The sequence below is a fragment of the Marmota flaviventris genome, chromosome 6 (genome assembly GCF_047511675.1).
Source record: "Marmota flaviventris isolate mMarFla1 chromosome 6, mMarFla1.hap1, whole genome shotgun sequence".
NCBI lineage: Eukaryota > Metazoa > Chordata > Mammalia > Rodentia > Sciuridae > Marmota > Marmota flaviventris.
The window spans coordinates 127,198,234-127,224,581 of record NC_092503.1 but is presented as its reverse complement, the minus strand read 5'-3'; the positions used below and the strand labels follow the sequence as shown (position 1 = coordinate 127,224,581).

Sequence of the window (26,348 nt, the reverse complement as noted above, 5' to 3'; positions counted from 1 at the left end):
GTTAATATATTTACTGATGGTTCCAAGTCTGGAATGGGAGCTTATGTAATTAATGATTCTCCCCCTGTTCAGCATCAATTTGCTCCTGGAAATCCACAATGGGTGGAACTGCAAATTGTTATTGAGGTTTTTAAACAGTGTTCTTTTCCTTTTAATCTTATTTCGGACTCCATCTATGTGGTACAAGCACTAAAAGTCCTGGAGGCCGTGGGAGCTATTAGTAATGCCCATAATGTATCTGCTTATTTTAATCAGCTTCAACAGCTTATCTGTAACCGCACTGCTCCTTTTTATCCAATGCACATCCGGGCTCACACCTCTCTTCCTGGTCCGTTATCACAGGGTAATGCCTGTGCGGACTCAGCCACTAGAGGTCAGTTGATATGCTTGGCTTCCTCCTTAGAGGGGGCTAAATTATTTCACCAGAATTTCCATGTTAATGCTTTAACGCTGCACAGGCGTTTTTCTATTTCAAGAGCGGATGCTCGTCAGATAGTATTACAATGTCCCCATTGTGTCACATTTCTTCATCCCCCTACTTATGGAGTGAACCCACGGGGATTAAAGCCATTGGTTGTCTGGCAAATGGATGTGACGCACATACCTGACTTTGGTAACCTCAAGTATGTACATGTTTCTGTTGATACGTGCTCTGGAGTTATTCATGCTTCTGCTTTATCGGGAGAAAAGGCACGTAATGTTATTACTCATTGCCTAGAAGCATGGGCAGCATGGGGTGCTCCTGCATCCCTTAAGACTGATAATGGACCTGCTTATACTGGCAGACAATTTACATCCTTTTGCTCTACCATGGGAGTGCAACTTACTCATGGTCTGCCTTACAATCCTCAAGGACAAGGCATTGTTGAGCGTGCTCATCGCACCTTAAAGGAAACTTTACAAAAACAAAAAGGGGGAATAGGAGCTGAACACACTCCTAAAGAACGCCTGTCCTTAGCTCTCTTTACCATTAATTTTTTGAATTTGGATATTCATGGCCGCTCTGTGGCCGATAGACATGTGTCCCCTCAGCCCTCTGTGATTGGCTATGTTAAGTGGAAAGATGTTCTTACGGGCCAATGGAATGGCCCCGACCCCGTGCTGACATGGGCGAGAGGATCTGTATGTGTTTTTCCCCAGGATCGCACGGAACCGTTGTGGGTCCCTGAACGCCTGACAAGAAGAGTCTTGACATCAACCGACCAACAACAAGAGATACCACAGCAATCCCGTGATGAGGATCTTCACTCTGCTACGTGCTCTGGTCCTGGTGCTGGTGCCGATGGCACAGACGACACCAATGCAGTGGTGGGCAGTGGCACGGGCTTGGCCAATGCCGATGCCGGTTCATAGTAATTCTAGTGTCCTCCCCACTCTTTTCTCTACCTCATGTGAGATGTCTGCTCCCTGTGCCTCTCGTAGAGGGGACATGGAGAGCATTTTTAATCAATCTCAAGTTAATCTCACAGGAGTTTTTTGTTTCAGCCTTGGAAACGCTAATTGCATCAGCCTTAAGACCAAAAATTTGACTAACTGGGAGGACCCATTGCGGTCCAGTCAGGTCTCAGGGAGCATTATCAGTGCCGTACTGAGCCAAGTGGTTTCAGGGAAGCAATCAGGCTCAGGGACCCCCGCAAATAGCTCTGCTTTAAACATAACTACCTTGGCTATTATCTCCAAGGTACTAATCCCAGTGCCTCCTTCTTCTAATAGTACTTACAATGCCACCCATTTCAAGGCCTCCCCTTACTGTACCCCTAATCTTGGTTTCCCCCCAACATTTACGCCTTGTCAGGATCATTCTTGGGAGAAACCTCAAGTTGCTAAAGGTTTCTCCCTTTCCCCCTCTCTTAAGAGGCATGTTTATAACTTTAATAACAGTGCCAACTCCTCTACAGGAGTAGGTTGGTCCTGGTTTCAATGGCTGATTTCCAATGAGAAGGGGGCTTCAGCTGATATTTCTGCATTGGCTCAATTGCTGGGAGCCAAAAGCTGGCTAGCTAATGTTTCTGGCACTGTTAGGGAGAGTGATCGAGGTAATAGACTTACATCTGTTTCGTTCAACTCTCTGCTATATAATGCCACCTTGCCCCCTGCAATGGTCTGTGTCCAATCCCCGTTCTTGCTCCTTTTGGCTAATGACACGTCGTCGGGGATGCTGGATTGTTCTAATGTTACCTGTCTCTTATCTGAGTGTTGGAATGGTTCTTGGACTGTAGCAGTGGTTATGAAAATTCCAACTTTTGTCCCAATCCCAGTCACTGCGGACCCAGATAAATTCCCCATTGTTGAGCTACTTAGAGTCCGCAGGGATTTTGGAATTACGGCAGCTATAGTGACAGCTGTGGCAGTGTCTGCTGCTGCAGCGGTTACAGCCGGAGTGGCCATGGCCAGTCAAGTACAAACTGCTGCCACCATTAATCAAGTTGTTCAACAAACTTCCACCATACTTGAATCCCAAAATACAATTAATCAACATATTTTGTCAGGGATTTTAGCTGCCAACCAAAGAATAGATTTACTCCAAGCTCAGGTAGAAGAATTGGCCGACTTGGTGCTTTTGGGTTGTGTTGACCAACGTGCACATTTATGCATAACCTCTGTCAGATTTAATGATTCCAGGAATGCCTCCCGCATCATTGGCGAATATTTGGCCGGAAATTGGTCCATGGCAGCGGAAGACATGATCCAGTCTCAATTAACCCAGATAGCTGTCTTGAACAGTACCCGTGTCGATCCCGTGACTTTGGGTCAATTCACCGATTGGATATCTTCTGCTTTTTCCTTCTTCAAAGAGTGGGTGGGGGTAGGCATTTTTGGTGCAATGTGTTGCTTTGGTGTTGTACTTTGTTTGTGGCTTCTCTGTCGCCTTAAAACTCGCCATGCACAAGAAAAGGCTATGATTGTACAGGCTCTTGCAGCCTTGGAAAATGGCAACTCACCTCAAGTCTGGCTTGCGCATCTTAAGCAGTAAACCTTTGACATGGTCGTTACACCCCAAGTTATTATAACATTGCACTGGGATCGACATGACTTTCCTTGTTATTCTCTTAGTGTTGGAAAGCCCTTGCACTCTGCCGGTTTTACTGCCATTGCACGCAGATGGGTTTCCACACTAGTGCTTTTCTATCGCCTTAAAGTCCGTGCCTTTCTTTCAGGGTGCTGTCAACTTGTTTGTTGATATTAACAGCCACAGTTCGGCCTCAGCTATCCCCCTTCGTCCACCATCGTCACGATACAGGATGCGAGGCACGGCACTGCACTTGAGTGATCCTTGACGTGGACCTCAGGAGAGCATGTCCTATTGCATGCGGGTTAGACACCTCCACGCCCCACCCCACGAAAAAAGGCGTCGGCTGATATGGCCTCGGATCTGGGGAAGGGCCCTCCTTAGGACTGAGCCATACTATGCAGCCACTTCTGCACAGTGGGATAGGACCTCTACTCTCGCCTGTATTGTTTTAAGAAAACAGAAAGGGGGAACTGTGGTGAGCCGTTCTAATTAGACCGTGGTCGCCATTACAAGATGGCGCTGGCTCCGCTGTGGTCTGTAACAAACAACTCCTTATTTGGGAGAGTTGGCGCATGGTTTTTCACCACCCTATGAGAAAGCTCCACGTGGCAGCTTTGCATTGGGGCTTGAGATGCTTTATTACGGCTGGGAGGGGCATCCGAGGGTTAGAAGAAGAAATATCAAGGACCTGAATAAACTGCTGAAAGAAGATTCCTGAGTTGCGTCTTCCTTGCGGGCAAGGGGTCGCGACAATAGATGAATTAGAAAATTAAAGTCATACTACCACAAAGTTGTACAAATGAAAAAAAAAAAATAATGGCAAGTGAGATAGAAGAACACTAAGCTATCAGTTGAGGATTTCCAATAACTTCATACAAGTTCTGAAAGAACTGAGAGTAAGAAGTGATTCCATAATCACAACAAAATTTCTGAGTTAACTACCAAAAATTTATACTTTACATGGTGCATCAACCAAGTCTTACTATATGTGAAAACACTCACACAAAGATATGTCACAGTTTCAGAAAGTGGCTGGAAAAGAAGACAACTTGAAAACTTCAAAAGGCAAGAAAAAATGTTTTTTGGATCTAGAAAACAAGGATAATATTAAAATGAAAACTTTGACAGTGAATGGGTTTTATTGGGTATTGATGAACTGACATAGTTCTCAGAAATACATCACTTTCTCTGCACAAATAATCTTAATAATACAAATAATGACATTTGTTTGAGGCTTTGTATTACTTCAATAGACTCCATATGTAAGGTTGCTTCTTCTAATAGTCTATGATAAACTTAGCAAAGTTTATAAACACCAATCCCTACATTATAATTTAACCAAATTCTTCTCATGTTTATTCTTCCCTGTTTGATTGTAAACTTCCCAAATATTTCTCATTTCTATGTCTGTAAAACTAAGTTTATAATTTATCAAATTCAGTTTTCAGTTTTCTAAGTTACATTTCTTTTTGTGGGGATGGGGATACAGTTCAGTTCATAGAGTGCTTGCCTCTCATGCACAAGGCCCTGGGTTCAATCTCCAGCACTGCAAGTAAATAAATAAATAAATAAATACAAAATAAATATTAATTTTTTTCATTCACTAGATGTTTGATTTCTCAAGGAGAGGGGCTATTTTCACTGACAAAGGGCTCTGAGCAAGATCTTTATTTTTTATTATCATCATCATGGTCATTATAGTGGTTTCACAAGAAAAAACAGAAGGGAAGAATGTGATATTTATGGGAAGAGGAATATGCAGAGAATAAATCCTTCGGGAGAAAATCCCACAATGTCAATGCCCAAGATGCCAGCAGGGAGGTTTAAGAGTATTCAGCTTATTTTTCTTCTGTTCAGAATAACATGAGATTTATTGAGATTCATTATTACACTTATATACAGCTGTTAGCAATAAAGATGAATATAAGAGGCTTTGAGTATCCAGAACTCTTTCTGATCATTTTATGAAAAGAAACATCTTATCTCTGAGTTTTGGATATCTCCTCTGAACAGAAAGTTTTATTCATTCTAAGATACATACAGAGGGAAGTGCAGGCCAAAATGGTGTAGACTAAAGAGAAATAATGATGTTAGGTAAAAATTTTCTTACAGAAGGGAGTTAAGGTCCCAGGAATGGGTGAGTGAGAGTAACTGATGAGCCTCTTTGAATTTAAGTGATGAAAAATAACAGAGTGGTATGATAGGTGGGCTCATATATTACAAAGACAGGAGATAAAGAGAAGAAGGAACCAAGGAAGAGAGAAAATAATTAGGTGAGTAATCTTTAAGTACACATCAAGACCAATACTCAACAAAGTAGCAGATTGTATTACCAGTGTTAATAATAAGCCAGATTGCAGTTAGTGTTAAATCATTACATTACTTTGTAGTATTAGTTTTACTGGAGGAGGGATTGTGTTATTATCCAGGAAAAAGATTTGTAAACTGAAGTGCAATGTATTTGCTTATGTAGTTTCACATGCATACATTCCAAATCCCTGATTACATGCATCATTTATAATGTATTTTACCTATGTATATGTTTTCTGAAATTAATCCTCTTACATCCTCTTAAACCATTTCATTGAGTAGAAGGAAGATTTAGTGGGAGGATGAGCTATGGGCAAAGGGAGAAATTGTAGAATGAAATCGACCAAATTCCGACTTTCTGTATATCTGTAAAGAACCAACTAAAAAATTAAACAAATAGAAGGAAGACCAGTAGAATAGAAGAAGGGTAACAGGGAAAAGGAGGAAGGGAAGGAAAAATTATGTACTGGGGACTGAAATGGAGCAAGTTATATTCTGGTATGATTATGTCAGAATGAAACCCATTATTATGTGTAACTACAATGCACTGATAAAAAAAATATTGAAAAAACCCAATTCCATTTAGAACATTCTCCTATATCCATGTCCATGGAATGTAGCTTCTTGCTTTTTGTGTTGATTCACCATCATATACTTAAATTTTAAATATTGTTTCCAGTGCTAATGAATGATTAATAACCTTTCATGGGGCTGGGGTTGTGGCTCAGAGGTAGAGTGCTTGCCTACCATGCATGAGGCACTGGGTTCAATCCTCAGCACCACATAAACATAAAATAAAAGATATTGTGTCCACCTATAAGTAAAATAAATATTTTTTTAAAAATAATCTTTCATGTCATCAAGAGGAGGACATACCAAAAATGAATTGTGAAATGCTGTCCCTATATGGCTAAAAACAATGTACATAGTTCACTTTCACATAGACATGTGCTCTGGTAAAGTGGGGAAACCCTTTTTTGAGTTATGCATCACATTCAAGGCAATGTTATGTGTAGATTACAGATTGGAATGCTTAAAAAATGCTAACCTGACCTCATAAAATTGACAAACATTAAAAGAGTAATAAAACATTAGTTAATTTATTAAATATATAGAAAGCACCTGAAATGTGCTGGACACTGTTTTAGGTGCAAGGACAGGATGGTTAGGTGCCAGGGGTAGCATGAGGTATGACCGGCACCTGAATTAATTGTATCTCCAACATTTCTGTGCAGTTGACTTTTAATGAATTTGGATCTGGGCCAAAAGAACATATATGTGTTTTCCTCCAATATGCTCATCTGCAAGGTATAGATGCACAATATGTTGAGAGTATTTTAGAACTTTACAGATGAGGATATGAAACATGTTGGTCAAGGAATATAAGGATGTATTCAAGGGAGTGACTATACAGATGACTCATGGAATTTAAGGTGAGTAAGGAGGAATGTGACTGCAGGAGAGAATAAAAGATTACTGGATTTAGGGGCTGAAGACTGTCAAACTTAAAATATCAGAAAGAGTAATCGATGAAATCAGTCAGTGGTAGTTAGAGTGTAGGATGGTTGACATTGAGATGATGAAGGGTTGGAATTATTAATAATGACAAAGTCTAGTGTTACAGTAGGAGAAAGTGGCTAAGGTAGGATGAAATGATTATCAGATAAATGAATCTTATGGAAGAGGGTAGGGGAAGTAAAAGATGTTCAAGAAAAGGGGCAAGCATAGTGCCTGTTGGAAAACACTGTGGCACATTGGTGGAACTGAAAACTACCCAGGATGATCAGATCTGAGGAATAGTAAAGGTCAGACTGCAGAACTAAGCCACAGATAGATCCTGGAGGGTTTGTAAGCGTATGCAATTAGAAGATATTAAAGTGTTCCAAATAGAGATGTTATGTTATAACATTTGGACTGTTTCCAACTTTTGAATATTATGAATAAAGATTCTATAAACACAGGTTTTTGTGGGAATATGTGATTTCATTTTTTTTCTAGAAAAAATGCCCAGATGTGCATCTGTTGGTTTACATGATAGGTTCATATTTAATTTAGTAAGAAAGTGACACAATTTTCAACATGGCTGAAGCATGTTACATCTTGGCTAATGTTAAATTTGTGATCCAGTTTCTCTGTATCGTTACTAGCATTTGGTGTTGTCACTATTTTTTTATTCTAGTCTTTCTGACAGATGTGTGGTGATATCTTTCCATTATTTTAATTTGCACTGTGATAATGAAAAACGATGTTGAACATCTTTACATGTGATAGTTTGCTATCTGCATATCATTTTCTGTTCATATCTATTTTTGTGTTTTACTGATTGTTTATTGGACTTTTTGTTTTTATACTGTTGAATTGTGAGAATTCTATTGAATATGTGGTTTATGAATATTTTCTCCCAGGATGTAACATATCTCTTTTCAATCTTTTAGTGGAGTATTTTGCAGAGCAATATTATTTTGGGGGTTTGGTAAGGTCATTTTTAAAAATTTACTCTTTATGGGTCATGCTTTTGGCTTAAAGTTTAAGAATTCTTCACCAAGCTCTAGATCCTAAATATTTTCTTCTGTCTTATTTAAGAAATTTATGTTTTCCTTTACATTTAAATATAATTCCAAGATTAACTTTTATTCATTTTATTTATGAAGTAAAATTTAAGTTGAGTTTAATTTTTTCTTTATTCTATTGATATCCAATTGCCTTGGCACCATTTATTCAGAAGAGAAATGTTGAATTATTTGGTAATTTTTCAAAACTTGAGTGTATTTGTGTGTAACTACTTATGGGTTGCTCCATTCATCATCCCTTTGTCAATACCATACAAGCTTGATAACTGTAGCTAAATAATAATCTTTGACAATGAGTAAAAATATTTCTTTCAATTTATTCTTTTTCAAAATTATTTTACTTCTTTTCTCTTTTCACATGAAATTTAGCATAATCTTATCTAGCTTTACAAAATATTTCTGGAGTTTTGATAGAAATTACATTAAACCTGGACCTCAATTTGGAAAGAATTGACATCTTCAATCCATATTGAATCTTTCAATACATGAACACAGCATTTTATTTTTTGACATAAATCTTTGATTTCTTTCATTGGTGCTTTGATGTTTTTGGTGCAACTTGTGAACCTCTGTCATTAGATTTACACCAATATTTCAATTTTTTGAGTGATTTTAAATTAAGTTGTATTTTAAAAGTAAATTTATACATGTTCATAGTATATAAAAGGAGATTGAGTTTTGTGTATTTGTCTCAGATCCTGTTATGTTTCTGAACACAGTTATTAGTTATAAGAATTTCAATGTAAATTCCTTGGGGTTTTTTATATAGAGAAAAATATAATATGAAAATAAGTGCCTTTTAATTTCTTTATTTTCTGTATATATATTTTCTTGCCTTGCTACATTGCCTAAAACTTTGAGATCTGTGTTAAAAATGACTGAAGAGAGAAGATATTCTTTCCGAATTCCTGATGTTAGAAGAAGGCATTTAGTTGGAGGATTTTTAATAGATGATTTTTGCCAAATTCACATAATTTTCTTCTATTTCTAGTTTGCTGAGAGGTTATTTTTTTTTTAATTTTTGTATCATGAGTGGGTTTTGGATATTGTCAAAAGATTTTCTGCCTCAACTGATATAATTTTAACTCTCTTCACATATAATGGTTTTTAATGACTGACTTTCAAATGTTGAAACAGCCCTGTATACTGAAATAAATTCCAGTTGGCCTGTGTGTGTGTGTGTGTGTGTGTAAGGTGTGTGAGTGTGTGTTTCTTTTTACACTTTTGAGACAGGGTTTTGCTTTGCTGCACAGGTTGATCTGAAAACTCCTGGGCCCAACCATTTCTTCTGCTTCAATCTCTTAAATGCTGTGATTACAGGTATGTGTCAATGTGCCCAGCTATAAGTTCATTTTATACATTGCATTGTTTACTAATATTTCACTGATCATTTTTTCTATTATATTCATTGAGCTATTGTTTCAATAAGACTCTCTGATTGACCCAGCACTGTTTATGAAAAGGAACATCTTTTTGTCATTGCAGTGTTTTTGTAAAAAATTATATGAATATTTGTGTGTGTGTGTGTGTGTGTGTGTGTGTGTGTGTGTGTGTATTTGCTTTTGGACTTCCTATTACATTGTCATTTGTTTATTTGTCAATCACTGCACAAGGTCCACAATGTCCTACTTACTATAACTCTATTTTAGATGTTGATCTTGATATCTGATGGTGTGAGTCTCCAGCTTTATTTTGTTACTACAAGGTTGTTTTGGATCTTCTCTATCCTTTGCATTTCCAAGTAACTTTTGGAATTTACTTGCCAATTTTGTTTTTTAAAAAATGTTCCAGGGGCTGGTATTATAGCTCAGTGATGGAGCGTTTGCCTAGCATGTGTGAGGCACTTGGCTTGATGGTCAGCACTGCATATAAATAAATGAATAAAATAGAGGCCCATCAACATTTAAATTTTTTTAATGTTCTGGAATTTTTATTGAAATTACATTGACTGTCTAAATTAGTTTTAGAAGAGTTGAAGTTTTCATTATTTTGTGTCTTTCAGTCTGTTCATGAATATATAAAATTATTCCTTGCTTTTATATAATCCTTATTTTTTAATATTCTTTAGTTTTTCAGAGTGATGTTTTATGGTTTTCTGTATAATGGTCTTATAGAGATTTCTGTAGATTAATTCCTATGCATGTGGTTTTTTTTTTTTTTTTTTGAATTTTTTAATATTTATTTTTTAGTTTTCGGTGGACACAACATCTTTGTTTGTATGTGGTGCTGAGGATCGAACCCGGGCCACACGCAGGCAAGGCAAGCGCGCTACCGTTTGAGCCACATCCCCAGCCCGCATGTGTTTTTTTTTTTTTTTTAATGCTATTTCTCTCTTTAGGTTTCTGTAGTTTTCATTGTATAAATCATTTACCTCTTTTGTTAGGTTGATTCCCACTATTTTTTTTTTTTTTAGGATATTGTGAATGGGGTGGTTGTCCTCATTTCCATTTCAGAAGATTTGTCGCTGATATACAGGAATGCCTTTGATTTATGTGTGTTGATTTTATATGCTGCCACTTTGCTGAATTCATTTATTAGCTCTAGTAGTTTCTTTGTCTAACCTCTTGGGTCTTCTAGGTATAGGATCATGTCCTCTGCATATAGTTGATAATTTAGGTTCTTCTTTTCCTATCTTTAAGCCTTTAATTTCTTTCATATGTCTAATTGCTCTGGCCAGTATTTCGAGAACTATATTGAATAGAAGTGGTGAGAGAGGGCATCCATGTTTTGTTCCAGATTTTAGAGGGAATGCCTTCAATTTTTCTCCATTTAGAATGATGCTAGCCTGAGGCTTAGAATAGATAGCTTTTACAATGTTGAGGTAAGTTCCTATTATCCCTAGTTTTTCTAGTGTTTTGAACATAAAGGAATTCTATACTTTGTTGAATGCTTTTTCTGCGTCTATCGAGATGATCATATGGTTCTTATCTTTAAGTCTATTGATGTGGTGAATAATATTTATTGATTTCTGTATATTGAACCAGCCTTGCATCCCAGGGATGAATCCTACTTGATTATGGTGCACAATTTTTTTGATATGTTTTTGTATCCGATTTGCCAGAATTTTATTGAGGATTTTTGCATCTAGGTTCATTAGAGATATTGGTCTGTAGTTTTCTTTCTTTGAAGTGTCTTTGTCTGGTTTCGGAATCAGGGTGATGTTGGCCTCATTGAATGAATATGGAAGAGCTCCCTCTTTTTCTATTTCCTGAAATAACTTGAAAAGTATTTGTATTAATTCTTCTTTAAAAGTTTTGTAAAACTCCTCTGTATATCCATCCGGTCCTGGGCTTTTCTTGGTTGGTAGTCTTTTGATGGCTTCTTCTATTTCCTCCATTGATATTGGGCTGTTTAAATTGTGTGTATCCTCCTGACTTAATCTGGGCAAATCATATGACTTAAGAAATTTATCAATGTCTTCACTATCTTCTATTTTATTGGAATATAGGGTTTCAAAATAATTTCTAATTATCTTCTGTATTTCTGTAGTGTCTATTTTGATATTGCCTCTTTCATCCCGTATGTTAGTAATTTGAGTTCTTTCTCTTCTTCTCTTTGTTAGCATGGCTAAGGGTCTGTTGATGTTATTTATTTTTTCGAAGAACCAACATTTAGTTTTGTCAATTTTTTCAATAGTTTCTTTTGTTTCAATTTTGTTGATTTCTGCTATGATTTTAATTATTTCTTGCCTTCTGCTACATTTGCTGTTGTTTTCTCTTCCTTTTCTAGGGTTTTGAGATGAAGTGTGAGATCATTTATTTGTTGTTGTTTTTTTTTTTTTTTTTTTTTTTGTGGAATGAACTCCAGGCAATGAATTTCCCTCTTAAAACTGCTTTCATTGTGTCCCATAGATTCCGCTGTGTTGTGTCTGTATTTTCATTTATCTCTAAGAATTTTTTTTATTTACTTCTTTATGTCTTCTGTAACTCATTGATCATTCAGTAACATATTGTTCATTTTCCAAGTGATGTAGGAATTTTTTCCTTCTTTTATCATTGATTTCCAGTTTCATTCCATTATGATCATATAAGATGCATGATATTATCTCCACACTTTTATATTTACTAAGGGTTGCCCTATGGCATAATATATATTCTATTTTTGAGAACGATCCATGTGCTACTGAGAAAAACGTATATCCACTTGATGATGGTGGATATATTCTATATATGTCGGTTAAGTCTAGGTTATTGAGTTTTATAGTTTCTTTTTTCAAATTTTGTTTGGAGGATCTGTCCAATGGTGAGAGAGATGTGTTGAAGTCACCCATAATTATTGTGTTGTGGTGTATTTGATTCTTGAACTTGAGGAGAGTTTGTTTTATGAACGTTGCAGCATCATTATTTAGTGCATAAACATTGATAATTGTTATGTCTTGTTGGTGAATGGTTCCTTTTAACAGTATGTAATGTTCTTTCTTATCCCTTTTGATTACCTTAGTCTTGAAGTCGATTTTATTCAATATGAGAATGACCACTCCTCCTTGCTTTCGAGGACCATGTGAGTGGTATGATATTTCCCAACCTTTCACCTTCAGCCTGTGTATGTCTTTTCCTATCATATGAGTCTCCTGAAGGCAGCATATTGTTGGATCTGTTTTTTTAATCCAGGTTACTAGCCTATGTCTCTTGATTGGTGAATTTAATCCATTAATGTTTAGAGTTACTATTGATATATGGTTGGTACTTCCAGTCATGTTTGATTATTTTTCTTTTTTTAAAATTTGTTTTGTTTCTCCATGATTAGCTTTTCTCCCCCCCCTCTCTCGCTCTACTGAGGTACTTCCCACTGTTGGTTTTTGTTGTTGTTTTTCATTTCTTCCTCATGTAATGTTTTGCTCAAGATGCTTTGCAATGCTAGTTTTCTGGCCGCAAATTCTTTTAACTTTTGTTTATCGTGAAATATTTTTATTTCATTGTTGTACCCGAAGCTTAATTTTGCTGGATACAAAATTCTTGGATGGCATCCATTGTCTTTCAATATTTGAAATACGTTGTTCCAAGATCTTCTTGCTTTCAGCATCTGTGATGAAAAATCAGCTGTTAACCTTATTGGTTTACCCCTGAATGTAATCTACCTCCTTTATCTTGTAGCTTTTAATATTTTCTCTTTTTTCTGTATATTGGATATCTTCATAACAATGTGTTTGGCATTGGTCTACTGTGATTTTGTGTGCTCGGTGTCCTGTATGCATCTACAATTTGTACATCTGTTTCCTATTTTATATCGGGAAAGTTTTCTACAATTATTTCATTCAACAGATTGCTCATTCCCTTGGTTTGGACCTCTATACCTTCCTCTATCCAGATGACTCTTAAGTTTGGTTTTTTATGTTAATCCATATCTTTTGGATGTTTTTCTGGTGGTTTCTTACCAGCCTTTCTGAGTTGGCTAGACTCTTTTCAAGATGATATATTTTGTCTTCATTGTCTGAAGTTCTGACTTCTACTTGCTCCACTCTGCTAGTGATACTCTCATTTGAGTTTTTAATTTGGTTTATAGTTTCCTTCATTACTAGGATTATTGTTTGATTTTTTAATAATCTCTATCTCCTGGTAAAGTTGCTTATTTGCTTCTTGAATCTGTTTATGTAATTCATTTTTGTTGTGTTCTTTCATTGTTTGAATTTGCTGTCTCATGTCCTCTTTAAGATTCCATTCCATCTGTATAAGGTATTCCTTGAGTTCTTTATTTGACCATTTTTCTGATGCCTCTAGGTTCTCCTGTAGATTTAGGCTGTCCTGCATTGTTTGTACTCATTTTCTTCCTTGCTTTTTCATGCTGCTCATGTTACTTCTGATTCTGTTTGACTGCTGAGTTACTTTTTACTCCTATAAATTTATTTTGGTTTTGTGTATCTCCAGAGTCTTTCTTTTGTGATGGGAGACTATGACTAGAGATGATGAATTTTATTGCAATTTAAAGCAGATTCATTTGTTTCATAAAATGCTTATGGATTCTGATGGCCTATAGCGATATGCAGTTTGGTCTTGGGACTTATGTTTAGGTCGAGTGATGTGATGGTATAGAGGTTGGTATATCTTTGCAAACTTGGAAGATTGCTCTCCTGATGAGGGATATTAACTTGAGAATGGTCCAGAGTACTTGGCGGTAGCTAGGGAATTGGTAGCACTATATAATGCCTCAGAACATTTACCTATACACATTTAGTAAATTACACATAAACAGCATCATAATGCTTGGGAGGAATGGAATTAGAAGGGGAGGGAAAAAGTTGCTAAAGAGAATGAGAGTAAACAGGTAGAATTCAAGAAAATGGGAATAAGGAAATTGAAAAGAAATGAAAAGACAAAAAAGCAAAATAAAAATAAAAATTAAAAAAATAAAAAATTAAAAATAAATAAAAAATGCAGTCTTTGAGTTTCATTAACTTCTCTTCCAGTAGGTGGAACTATGCCCACCGGGCCAGGCTTCTCCTCTGGATACACAGGAGCCAATCCCTGTGAGGTGACTCCTCCTCCCCAACTGGGTGGCTCTCCAATCCTAGGCGCCCAGGGCCTTTTCTGGTCTCCAGTCACTTCCCCACTTTTCCTCCAGCCAGGCCCCACTCACTGGTGATGTTCACCACGAAACTGGCTACACGCTGGGTCTGCCACTCCCGGGAGCCCTATTTTCTTGAATGACTGGGCACATTCTCTTCTGTTTGCCATTCCCCCAGACCCTAAGGTTTTGGAGCATGATGCTGGGAACTGTTAGCTTATTCTGCCTGCCCTCCGGTAGCCACGCCCCCGGGAGCTGGCACAAGAGACCTCTGTTGTCAGCGCTGGTGGCAGCGGTAGCCAGGGGTCAGGTGCCACTCCTGACTCCCTCAGTCTGACAATCACACTTATGGGAGAGTTGGGGGGGGCCCTTGAGATTTCCCAGCTGTGTGAAGATGATGGGCCTGGTGGTCACACACTGAAGTCACTAGTTTCAATGAAGCTATTTCCTCCGCCAAATTCTGGTGATGACAGTTCTCTGCCATGGTGGTGTCCAATGCGAAGGGCGGCCGTTCATTCTCTTTGCCGGGTGTCCGATGTGAAGGGTGGGTCTGGTCTGGCTCTCCCAGGTCCCATCTCAATTCTGGGCCCACTGCCTATGAAGGCTCTGTTGGTATCACCTCAAAAGTTTCACAGAGGACCTGAAGAGTTGTTTCTCTATTCCACGGGAGCGTCTGTAGTGCTGAGTTACGGCGGCTTGGCGGCAAGATGCAGACAGCCAGAAACTGCCTAAATTCACCCGCTCCAGGCTCGGTGTGGGTTCTGAGGGGCGCAAACTGCTCGCCCCAGGTCCACTTCAGCCCAGCATTGCCAAGTGATCCTGAGCAAACAACATTCAATTGGTTTAAGACTCCCTTTGCCTGCACAGCTGAAGAGGTCACAGAATTGATCTCCCAGCGCCCGCCACCGTGTTGGATCTCAATCCTTATTTTTTTAATATTCTTTATTTTTTCATAGTGATGCTTTATGGTTTTCTATATAATGGTCTTATACAGCTTTCTGTAGATTAATTCCTATGCATGTGTTGTTTTTAATGCTATTAAAATATCATTTAAATTTTATTTTTATTTTGTTGCTAGCATATAAAACATTACTGATTAGTGCTTAATATGTTTATATTATAGCAAAATTCCAATTATATGGGAATATCATGTGTAAAAATGATAGTTTTATTTCTTATTTTATAGTTTAAGGTCTTTTATTATTATTTTTTTCTTGCTTTATAGCATTGGCTGAAACTTCTGGTACAGTATTTGAAGTGATGGTAACATGATTTTTTGTCTCATTCCTGATATGAAACTTTTCATATTTACACATTGAATATGATCTTTTATTTTAGTTATTTTATAGTTCCTCTTTATTAATTAAAGTAATTCCTCTTGTATTACTAGTTTGCATGGACTTATTTTTTTAAAATCATGATTGGGAATTGAACCTATGAAGTGTAGTAGCAATTATGATGTTCTTTTCTTTCTCTAATATGGCTATTGTGTTTATTAATATTTGAATATTAATTTAGTCTTGCATCCTGAAATATATTTCATTTGGTTGTGATATAGTTTCAGTTTTATTAGTATGTATATTGAGTATATATTCATATATGCATTTGTATACATGTTCATATGTATATATATTTCAGAATTCGTTTTGTTCATTTTCATATGTATATATGTATTTCAAGATTTTTGCATTTATATTCATGAATCAGAATAGTCTACAGTTTTGTTTCCTAGTACATTCTTTCTCAAGTGTTAGTCAAAGTTATTATTTCCTTGTAGAGGAAATGCAGAAGGGCTCCTTTTTTCTTTGTTTAAAGTAGTTTGTGTAGATTGTATTAGTTTCTTCCCTGTTTATTAGAATTCACCAGCAAAATTTGGACTTGGTGTTTCCTTTTTGGAAAGATTTTAAATAACAACTTCAGCTTTCCATACAGGTTATCAAAATATTCAAATGTTTCTTTTACCTAGAATTTTTTTTTTATAAATTATTTTTGTATTGAGGTAATTCACAAATTTCACCCAAACTGTTAAATTGATTGGTAAAAATTTCTTGTAATTACACCTTTTAATTTTTGACACTGATAGTGTGTATAATATTACCTTTTAATTTGGCAATGTTCATCTTACTGAGTTTATCACTTTCAAATAACTGTTTTAGATGCATTGAATTTTTTTCTATTGTACTTTTATGTTTATTTTTAGTATTCACTCATTCATTTATTTAGCTTCTTGAAATAAAAATAGACTTTTAAATTTTATTTCATTTTTAATTAGTGCATGATAATTGTGTTTATGGGGTACACTCTGTGATATTTTGATGTATGTATACATTATATAATGATCAAATCAGAATAATTAGTATATCATTTACTTCAAATGTATATATTTTTTAATCTGGTATTTTTATAAAATTTATTTGCTCAAAATATACAGTAGAGTATTTTTTGATATATTTATACAAACACAGAGTATATCTTAGTTTAATTAGGATTCCAGTCTTCTCGATGCACAGAATAGGGAGATTCACTGTACTGTATTCATATTTGTATATAGGAAAGTTATGTCAGATTCACTCTACTGCCTTCCCTTCATTCCCCTTTATCTAATCCACTAAACTTCTATTCTCTCCTCTTGTTGTTTGTTACCTACCATATTAAAAAGTTATATATCAAATATATGTCTTTTAATTATTATTTTCTAATTCCATCATAGTCAAAGAACATTGTTTGATGGTATAATATTTTCAAGCTTTTTGAAGATTTGTCTTTTTAAAGACAGCCTATGTTTGATATTGTTCAATGTGTGCTTGACAATCATGTGAATTCTTTTCTTGTTGAATTCATAGTTCTACCTGAGTTAATCAAACATGTAAGTTTTGTTGTTCAGATTTTTACACCTTACTGAACTTTTGGCTGATTCTTCAAGTATAGATGAATGGTAAAACTTATTATGATTGTGGATTTGACTCATTCTTTTGTTGTTATTGTTAAATTTTGAAGCATCCATTTCTTAGTTCGAGGGTTTCATTTTCCGTTGAGTCAGGGGTGATTATTTTCTTTTACAAATGGCAGTTTCCTTTGGAGTTGTATTTTCCATGCCTTTTCTCACCATTTCCCTCTGTGTTTATGCCATTCCTTGTCTTATTCTTGCCAGTTCCTATCCATCCCCAACAGAAATTTCCATTAATTGTAGGGCTCTTTCCTTCTAGGTTTAAAAATTGGAGGCATTTTCAAAGTTTTTCTACTGTTAGAACCTCTCACTATTTTGAGGTTTCCTCTACTACACCCATGACTTCACTGCCATGCTGCAATCTTATGGCTAATGATGCAAATTCTGCTGTTCCCCCCCCCCCTCTACTTAGAGAATATTTGAATTTTGTGGGCTTTTATGTCCCTTAGTTTCACTGAAGGTTTAAGTTGTCAGAAAGGATGTATCTATCTCCTGTGAAAGTTTTGCACCATAGAAGTGGAGAAATTCCTATTAAATTATGGCTATATTACTGCTAGAACCTGCAATCACAAATTGAATAGCTATTTCCTTTGTATGTTTAAAACTTATCCAAACTCTAATTCTAATGTTATACATGAGATTATGGTCAGGTCCTATATATATAAAAAGTTCCCTTTATCCATACCTGATCTACTCATAATATGGTGCTTGTATTAGTCTAATGTCATTTTATGGATGTACTAGGTATGTTGATCTTCCTTAATTGTGTTTTATGTAAACCAGCTTTACTATTTTTTTCCAGTGCTGGGGATAAAACCCAGGATCTCTGGCATACTAGGCAAGTGCTCTACCACTGAGCTACATCCCATCCCTTTGCTGTTCTTAAACATTATTGATACTGTAGTTCACCCCTAGATTAATTCAAATAGTAAACTTGCTTAACTTAAGCCCCACAGTTTAAAATTAAGCATTAGGAAAATAACAGCTAAGTATTTTTTTCTCATTTTCTCCCCAGAGAGATGGAGAATGACACTACAGTGGATGAGTTTCTTTTACTCAGCCTGACCAGTGTTCAGGAGCTGCAGCCAGTCTTCTTTGTGATGTTCTTAATTATTTACCTGATCAACTTGGTTGGAAATGGAGCGATATTAATGATTGCTATTTTGGAACCCAAACTTCACTCCCCTATGTATTTCTTTTTGGGAAACCTTTCTTGTCTGGATATTTGTTATTCTTCGGTGACACTGCCCAAGGTGCTTATGAACCTGCTCTCCACTCGCAGGGCCATATCTTTCCTAGGCTGTATCACTCAGCTACACTTCTTCCACTTTCTGGGAAGTACTGAGGCCATCTTGCTGGCACTGATGGCCTTTGACCGTTTTGTGGCCATCTGCAACCTACTTCGCTACACTGTCATCATGAACCCACAGCTGTGTGTCCTGTTGGCAGCTGTGACCTGATTCATTAGCTTCTTCAATGCTCTGATGCATTCTGTCATGACTGCACGCCTGGACTTTTGCCATTCTCTGAAACTCAACCACTTGTTCTGTGATGTGAAACCCCTCCTGGAACTGGCCTGCAGTAACACAGAACTCAACCAATGGATTCTTTCTATTTTCACAGGGAGTGTATCCATGGGAGCTTTCTTCCTCACTCTCCTCTCCTACTTCTACATCATTGACTTCCTTGTGTTGAAGAACAGGTCCTGCAGGATACTCCATAAGGCTCTGTCCACTTGTGCCTCCCATTTTATGGTGCTGTGTCTCTTTTATGGACCTGTGGGTTTTACATATATTCGTCCTGCTTAAGCCACATCCGTGAGTGAGGACCAGACAGTGGCAATCATATACAGTGCAGTCACCCCAGTGCTGAATCCACTGATAAAGAAGTGATGTTGGCTCTGAAGAAAATATTTGGGAGTAAGCTCTTTAAAGATTGTCATTAGCACCTAGGGGACTAATGAGACTTATATCTGTTTTACATTAAGACTTCCATGACTTTACTATAATAAATGATTGTTTATTTGATTTCTGTTTTTCTCTCAGGAATTTGGAGCATGCATTATATCATGCAATGTAGTAAGTTCAACAAACATAGGAATGAATGAACCAAATTCCACAACTCATAAAAGTTAAATTTCAATGTGGTGGAAGAATATAATAAACATACCCATAAGTACACCTTACCAGGGTAATTAAGACCAATGGAGACTAAAATAAAGTAGGATGAAAAGGGGAAAATGACAGTAGGTACCTGATGTATAATAAAGAACTTGTCTGGTTTTGTCTTTGGTTCCTAGTATAGGGCTTCTAAAACCCTAGGAATTTCCCAAGTGGCAACAGTGTCTTACTTATACATGAACCACCTGGATCATACTTGTTTATCCTCATGTCATGATTTGTCATGGGCCCCAGGTTATCTTAGGATGGGGGCTGACCATGCTTGAGTGTTTACCCGTGTCATTGGAGATTTGGGGCTTTGAATCATGGTGATAGTATCCTGACCTTCAGGAGAGGAGGAGGGAGGTTAAAGATTGAGTTTAGCTATATGGTCAATAATTCAATCAACTATGCCTATGTAAGGAAGCCTAAGTAGATACTTGACACTAAAGTTCAGGCATGCTTCTTGGATGGCAGTATTGTCCATAGTTTTGAACACCAGTGTGCCTGAAGGGTAATGTACCTTAACAAGATGGGAGGTGTGTGTTTGGGACCCTCACAGAGCTTACTTGATGTATCTCCACTTTGTGTATTCTTTTCTGTTATAAAACTGTAATCATAAGTATATCACTTTCTTCAGTCCTGTAAGTCACTTGAGCCTGTTCTTAGAGACCTCCAAATTTGTAGCCAGATGTTCATGGGTGAGGATGATCATTTATGATCATGAAACCCACATTTATACCTGGAATGAGAACACTCTTTTAGAGGAATGTGCTATAACCTGTGAAATTTGGTCTAATTTCAAGTAGTTGGTATCAGAAGTCATTAAAGTCTGTCACTCTTCTCTCTTACACAGACACCCTGACACCCAGGTTAGAGGGACCTCCCCCATATGTGCACATGGGTGTACTCCCCCATATCCATAAACAATCTTAATTCTTCTACACTTTTCAACCATATGTGATTCTGATAATATGATGATGCTGGCCCACTGGTATGAGCTGCTTATTGGTGGAGAGAAACACTGTATTCCCTTAGAGATGCGATTAGCAGAAAATTTGTCAGACAAAAATGGATGAAATTATTGAAGCAAGCAGCAAAGTTGGAATGACAATCTGGGAATTTTGACCTACATGGTTTATGCTAATGACAAACTGATTATGGGAAAATTTCTATGCAAACAAGTATGAATATTGACTGCTTGCTCTGTATCAGGAGTGGATGAGCTGAAAGATGTTATTAACTAATTCAATGGAAAAAAAAAATCACAATTTCTTCCCCACTTAGTTTCTAGTCCTGAGCCAGTAATCAGAGTCTGTCAATTGATGGAGATGCAGGGTACTTGTGAAGGAAGACCTGCAGTGCCACAGAAAGAATATATAGTAACAAAATTGTTCCTAGTTTTTGTCCAAAAGAGAGCTTTGTCTGTTTACCTGAATGACTGCACACTTTGGAAAGAGAAATATTCAGATCTTTTAGAAGCTTTGGTTACAAAGCTTTAACCAAGAAGGCAACAGATAGCACAGATTGTTTTTATGGTCCTCTGTTAGACTGGAGAGTGGGTGTTGCTGCATTAAGATCAGGTGATAAAAAGATCACTTTTCTAAGTCCACCTCACAGTGTGTTCACCATTTCCACAGGACAACACTAGCCATTTCTTGGTTTCTGACCATAGAACTGAGTTGCCTATACTTGGTAGTTGTCATGAGTGATTTGGTGAATGCATTATTTTCAGCACTCATTAGTAAGAAGGATCAGAAGTACTTTGTACTTTTTTGAGATGAACAACAGTCCACATTCACAGTCTTGTCTCAAGGCCATATTAATTCTCATATTAAGTCAGAGAATTAATAATCCAATGGGCTATTGGTCATCTGAAAATTGAGTCAAAAACAATCCTGGATTACTAAACATTACTGGACCTATTGAGCTGGAAGGGGTGCAAGCTTTCATAGGAAATATGTACTCCACAGGGAGAGGGAACTCTCTTCTAACTGGTGAAGAGTTTCAAAGTGTAGAGTCATCTGGAGAATGTTACACATACTCTTTAATGAAAAAAACAAGTCATCAAATATGGCACCTTCCATAACCTACAGACATTTTTGAGTTCTGGAGGCAGCATAAGTCATATTTAGGAGTACTTTTTTTGGCCCATTTATTGGATACTTAGAAGACCATAAACATTGAATAGAGCCCAGAATAAAAGAGAGATTTTCAGGCAGTCCAGATTCTACACAAGTGACCATATTGCATAGAGTGATAAGATCTAGGAGATTCCACAGTACTAGTATTATCTGTATGGATAAAAATTCCATGTTGTATCCCAGGAAAGACAGCAGGAAGGTTTGATGTTGGTCAGCTGTTGTCTTTCAACTGCCAAGTGCTTCAACTTTAAGTGACAAATGGAGTATCTGTGGGGACAAAGAAAGAAGCTATATGTGGGCCCATTTGCATAAGCTATATCTCAGCAAGGTAATCTAGGTACTACTCCCAAGTATATGACCTGAAAGCAGAGAGAACAAGCTTAGCTTTAGTTTCTTCCTACAGGGTTTGTGTTAGCACCAATTTCTGATGGCTCAGGGAAGGTCTGATGTGTATTATAACACTTCACAGCAAGGAACTCACCCTTCTATGTAGTCACAGGTGTTATCAATAGATATTATTACTTTGTTCCTGCTACATATTTGAGAGTATAAGAAGGGATGAAAGTACAAGTGGCCCATGACATTATTACTTATTTTCTCTTGGGTGCTTTGTGCCTCTTGCCTTGCGACTTTAAGTTCAATGAAAGTAGAGGTTCTATCTAAGAATGATAATGTTTCCACCAGCAGATACAACATGATTTTCACTAACCCCAAAACTATAGATGTTATCTAGTCACTTTTCACTATTCATATAGTGTATCATCAGACAAAGAGTTACCATAATGATAATTGACTTTAATTGTAGAGGTGATAGAATTACTACTGCATAGTAGGGATCACAGCAGTATACTTGAAATCACGGGACCCAGTGTTGAATCACTTGAATTTCTGGTGTGAGGTTTAAAGCAAGAATGACAAAAACTAGCATCCATAGAATAATAAGGGAAAAATAAATAGTGGTTCAGGTCCTTTGGATTACAAAAATAATAAAATAAGATGAAAGCGTTGATAAACAGGAGTGCTGGCATGGTTAAGGGAGTTTAAATTAGTGGTAGAAGAGGGAAATAATAACTATCAGTAATGACCTAAGGTTCATCTGTAGGAGTGAAGGCTGTCTTTCTACCTACATGCTCTTTTCTGTTAGTGATTATTTTCCACTAGAAATTGGTGCCTTATCTATATTCTGAAGAATAAGTGAAGTTAAATTTAGGATCTTAATATGTCTCTGAGTGATTCAAGTGGAGAATATGGCAAATTCTATTAATTCTCTGCCTATATTCTTTCAGAAATTATTATTATTAATAACACCATTTTGCTTTTTTTCTCTTTTACTCTCAATATCCAGTAACTTCATTTTTTTTTTTTATCAGAGGATATACCATGGAAAGCCAGAATCTACACTTCTTTTACATCAAAAGGATGGACATGCCTGAGAATTTATACTCCATAAGAGATAAGCTTTAAATAGTGAGTGACAATGTGGGATATAAAAGCTTCATTTCCTGATAGGACAACTTAGGAATATGACTCAAACTATCACTAGAGGGATTTTGTATAATTTTGCTTTATACTGGACCCTGTATCAGTCTATTTTATCTTTAGAATCTTTCAAAGTTTTCTCTGAAAACATTTGCTAATATATAACTTTCTAAATTTGAACACCGAATGCATCTTGACGTGGCACCAAGTTGATTATGGTTAGAATGCGGCAGGCGGAAGAAGGTCCAGCTTCATTTCAGGACATGTCTCTATGAATTTTAGTTAAGTCTATTGAGGAATAATTTACATATAATAATATACCCATTTTAAGTGTACAGTTTGATAAAATTTAACAAATATATACTTTGATGTAACTACCACCTCAATCAATATTTAAAGTATATATTTTTTTAAATACTGTGAAGTTTCCATATGCTTCTTTGCAATCAACCTCCTAACCTACCCCCAACAGAACCTCAGGTGGCCACTAATCTGCTGTCATTATAAATTTGTTTTGCTATTTTACAACAGGAAATTTATGTTTGGGTTCTTTCCTTCAGCATGATGCTCTTGAGATTTGTTCATGTTGCTACTTTTATTGATCATTTGCCCTTTCTAAATTTTTATACTTTTATTTTTTTGTTAGAAAAAGATCTAAGGGCAAAATCAGAGAACCCATAAGTAATAATTGCAGGAAGCAGTTGCCATCTAGAGCTAGGCCAAAAAATAAGGGAAAAAGAGACCTGCAATAAAAATGAAGAAACATGAAGGAGAAGCACTGCAGAGCTAATGTGCACAGCCCTACCAGGGACTGAACCCGCCTTGGGTTGCTCCTAAGGAACTTGGAAGAGGTCCCTGTTGTGATGAGGGCAGCAACAGAAAAATGTAATTAAATTGCTTTCAATCTACTTTTGTCCTCAGAACTTCACTGGTTATTCCTATTAGAAAAAGTTTATGCAAAATCAAATGGCAAATAATGAAGTTTTCAGAACTCAATCCTAAGTATCACACAACATAGAGAAATGTAGCTCTAGAGCACAGAGACTATAGTTAATCAATCATCACAGACTCTTATATTTCACAGGTACAGGTGTTACCTGACATACTACTGCACCCTGGGAGAAGAGGCTAGGCTCCATTGCATTCATCTACAAACATTTGTAGTCAAATTGGTAGGAAAACAGGTTTTATTCAAAGTTGTCTTTGAAGGAAAATAGAAGAAATATTTTTAATGTTGTTGTTGTTTCAATTTTTCATTTTAGGAATTTTGGGGGGTGAGGAAAGCTTTTGAAAGAGAAGAGGTGGCAAAGTGAGATGAAAGGTAGGAAGTGTACATATGCAGATTTAGTTAGTGTGTATTACGCAGGATAGGACAGGGAGAAATCTCTGTTATTAGCTTCCTTCCAGTCCCCCAGGCCAGGATTCAGCCTGTTTAGCTTTCACTTTCAATATGAGGAAGAGACCCTCAATTTTAGAGGGGCCCTTAATTTCAGTCTGTTTCACAAATAAAGAATAAAGCATACAGAATTGATCTGCAATTCATTAACACTTCTACTCACAACCACAACCACTTTGGCTCTTTTATCTTTGGCAAAATTAAGATACATTGACAAGATTAATTTTGAGCAGATTAAAAAAAAATTTGCAATCTTTCTAGGAATAAGAAAACTTGAAATATTGGTGAGTAAGCAGTGTCTACCACAGTCCTCCCTGAGCTGAAGTGTTTCTCTAATTCTTTGTCAAACTAGGAAAGCAATCCATGCTATTCAAACCACTTTGAAAACAGGCTTCATATCTTCTTATGGAAGGGAAACCAATAGAAAAACAACAACAAAGAAATGATAAGGAAGAGATTAGAGATTTTGATGCTGTTGGAGAATCCAAGGAGCTCTGGATTCTTGGTTTGGATCACACTCTCAATTATTTTTTAAAAATTATTTTTCTATAGATATAAGGTGACATTAAATATGAAAAACTATATAAAACACGTCTAGTTGAGCAAAGCAGTACACTTCTAAAAAGCAAACAGAATAAGGTAGAAGAGTGAGCACTGACAGGTTCTGGATGGTCTTTAGTGGGCATGTTAGTCAAGATACTGCATCTATTGTTTAATAGCTAGCTGGAGCTATGTAAGAAGTGGGTATGGCTGGACTCCAGGATGCCATAAAAAGCCACTGAAGACATCTATTGAAGTGGATACTTAGTGAACACAATGAGCAGGGGATTACAAATATTCGGGGATCTTTTGTCCTACATATTTGATCTCCTTCCATAGCAAGGGGGACATGGTCTTTTATTATCCTGAGATTGAAGGCTTAGGATTATCTTCAGTATAGTAAACATTTTAGTACCATTTTGTATGTAACTTATGTTTTTAGGCAGTATTTAGTAATGAATAATGGAATAAAAAACAGTAACATAGCAGGGTCATGTTTTTTTTTTTTTTTAATTCTCTTTAAGACCAATGAATAATCAAGTAAATTGTAGAAAAACAACAGGTGTACTAACCCTGGAAATAAACAGGTGGAAACAAGGCCAATTAAAAATATGTCAAGCAGAAAAGGTCTGTGGGGCTAATTCTACTAGGAACATTATAAAGGAAGTATTAATAGCTATGAGTTTCTTAATGTATACCAGAAGGGAAATTTCATTAGTAGCACAGGGGCACTAAAATAAAGTTTGCCTGGTGGTCAACCCCAGCACTCACGTTAACTTAGGTTGGACTTGTGGATGAAGTCCCCCTGAATGAGATGGTGTTGGAATAGCTTTCAGTCTCAGCTAGCAGCTATGAGCATCTCAGAAGTGCTTGAAATATCCATCTTCCTTCAGGCCTGACAGGAGCACCTGCAGGATGGGGTGAAACCACATTCTCAGCACTTGTGTTTAGCATTGCCAAACTTCCCGGTCAGGAAACTGAGAGTCAGGGCCTTCAGGGCATAAAACCTCTGACTCAGGAAGGGCTAAAGACCCTTCCAGATTGCTTTCTGCCATGACAGCAATATTTAGAGTTTCCTCACAGTGTGGTTATGTTAGGCAGAAGATGATTGGATTATGGATATTGTCTTGCTTATGTATGATTGACAGGCATGCCCTATTCGGACCCTATAACAGTTGTGTGCCTTCCAAAATAAAGAGAGCTACTGGACATTGACCTGAGGCTTGTCTCCAGCCAGTTCTCTCACCAGATCCAGGAGTCTATGTGTTGATTATGCATGTCTACCCCTT

General features: G+C 36.8%; 1 pseudogene; it reads left to right on the top strand.

Moving 5' to 3' along the window:
• The first annotated feature begins 18,360 nt into the window (after positions 1 to 18,360).
• On the top strand, positions 18,361 to 19,286 carry LOC114080242 (olfactory receptor 12D3-like; annotated as a pseudogene).
• The last annotated feature ends 7,062 nt before the right edge of the window (positions 19,287 to 26,348 follow it).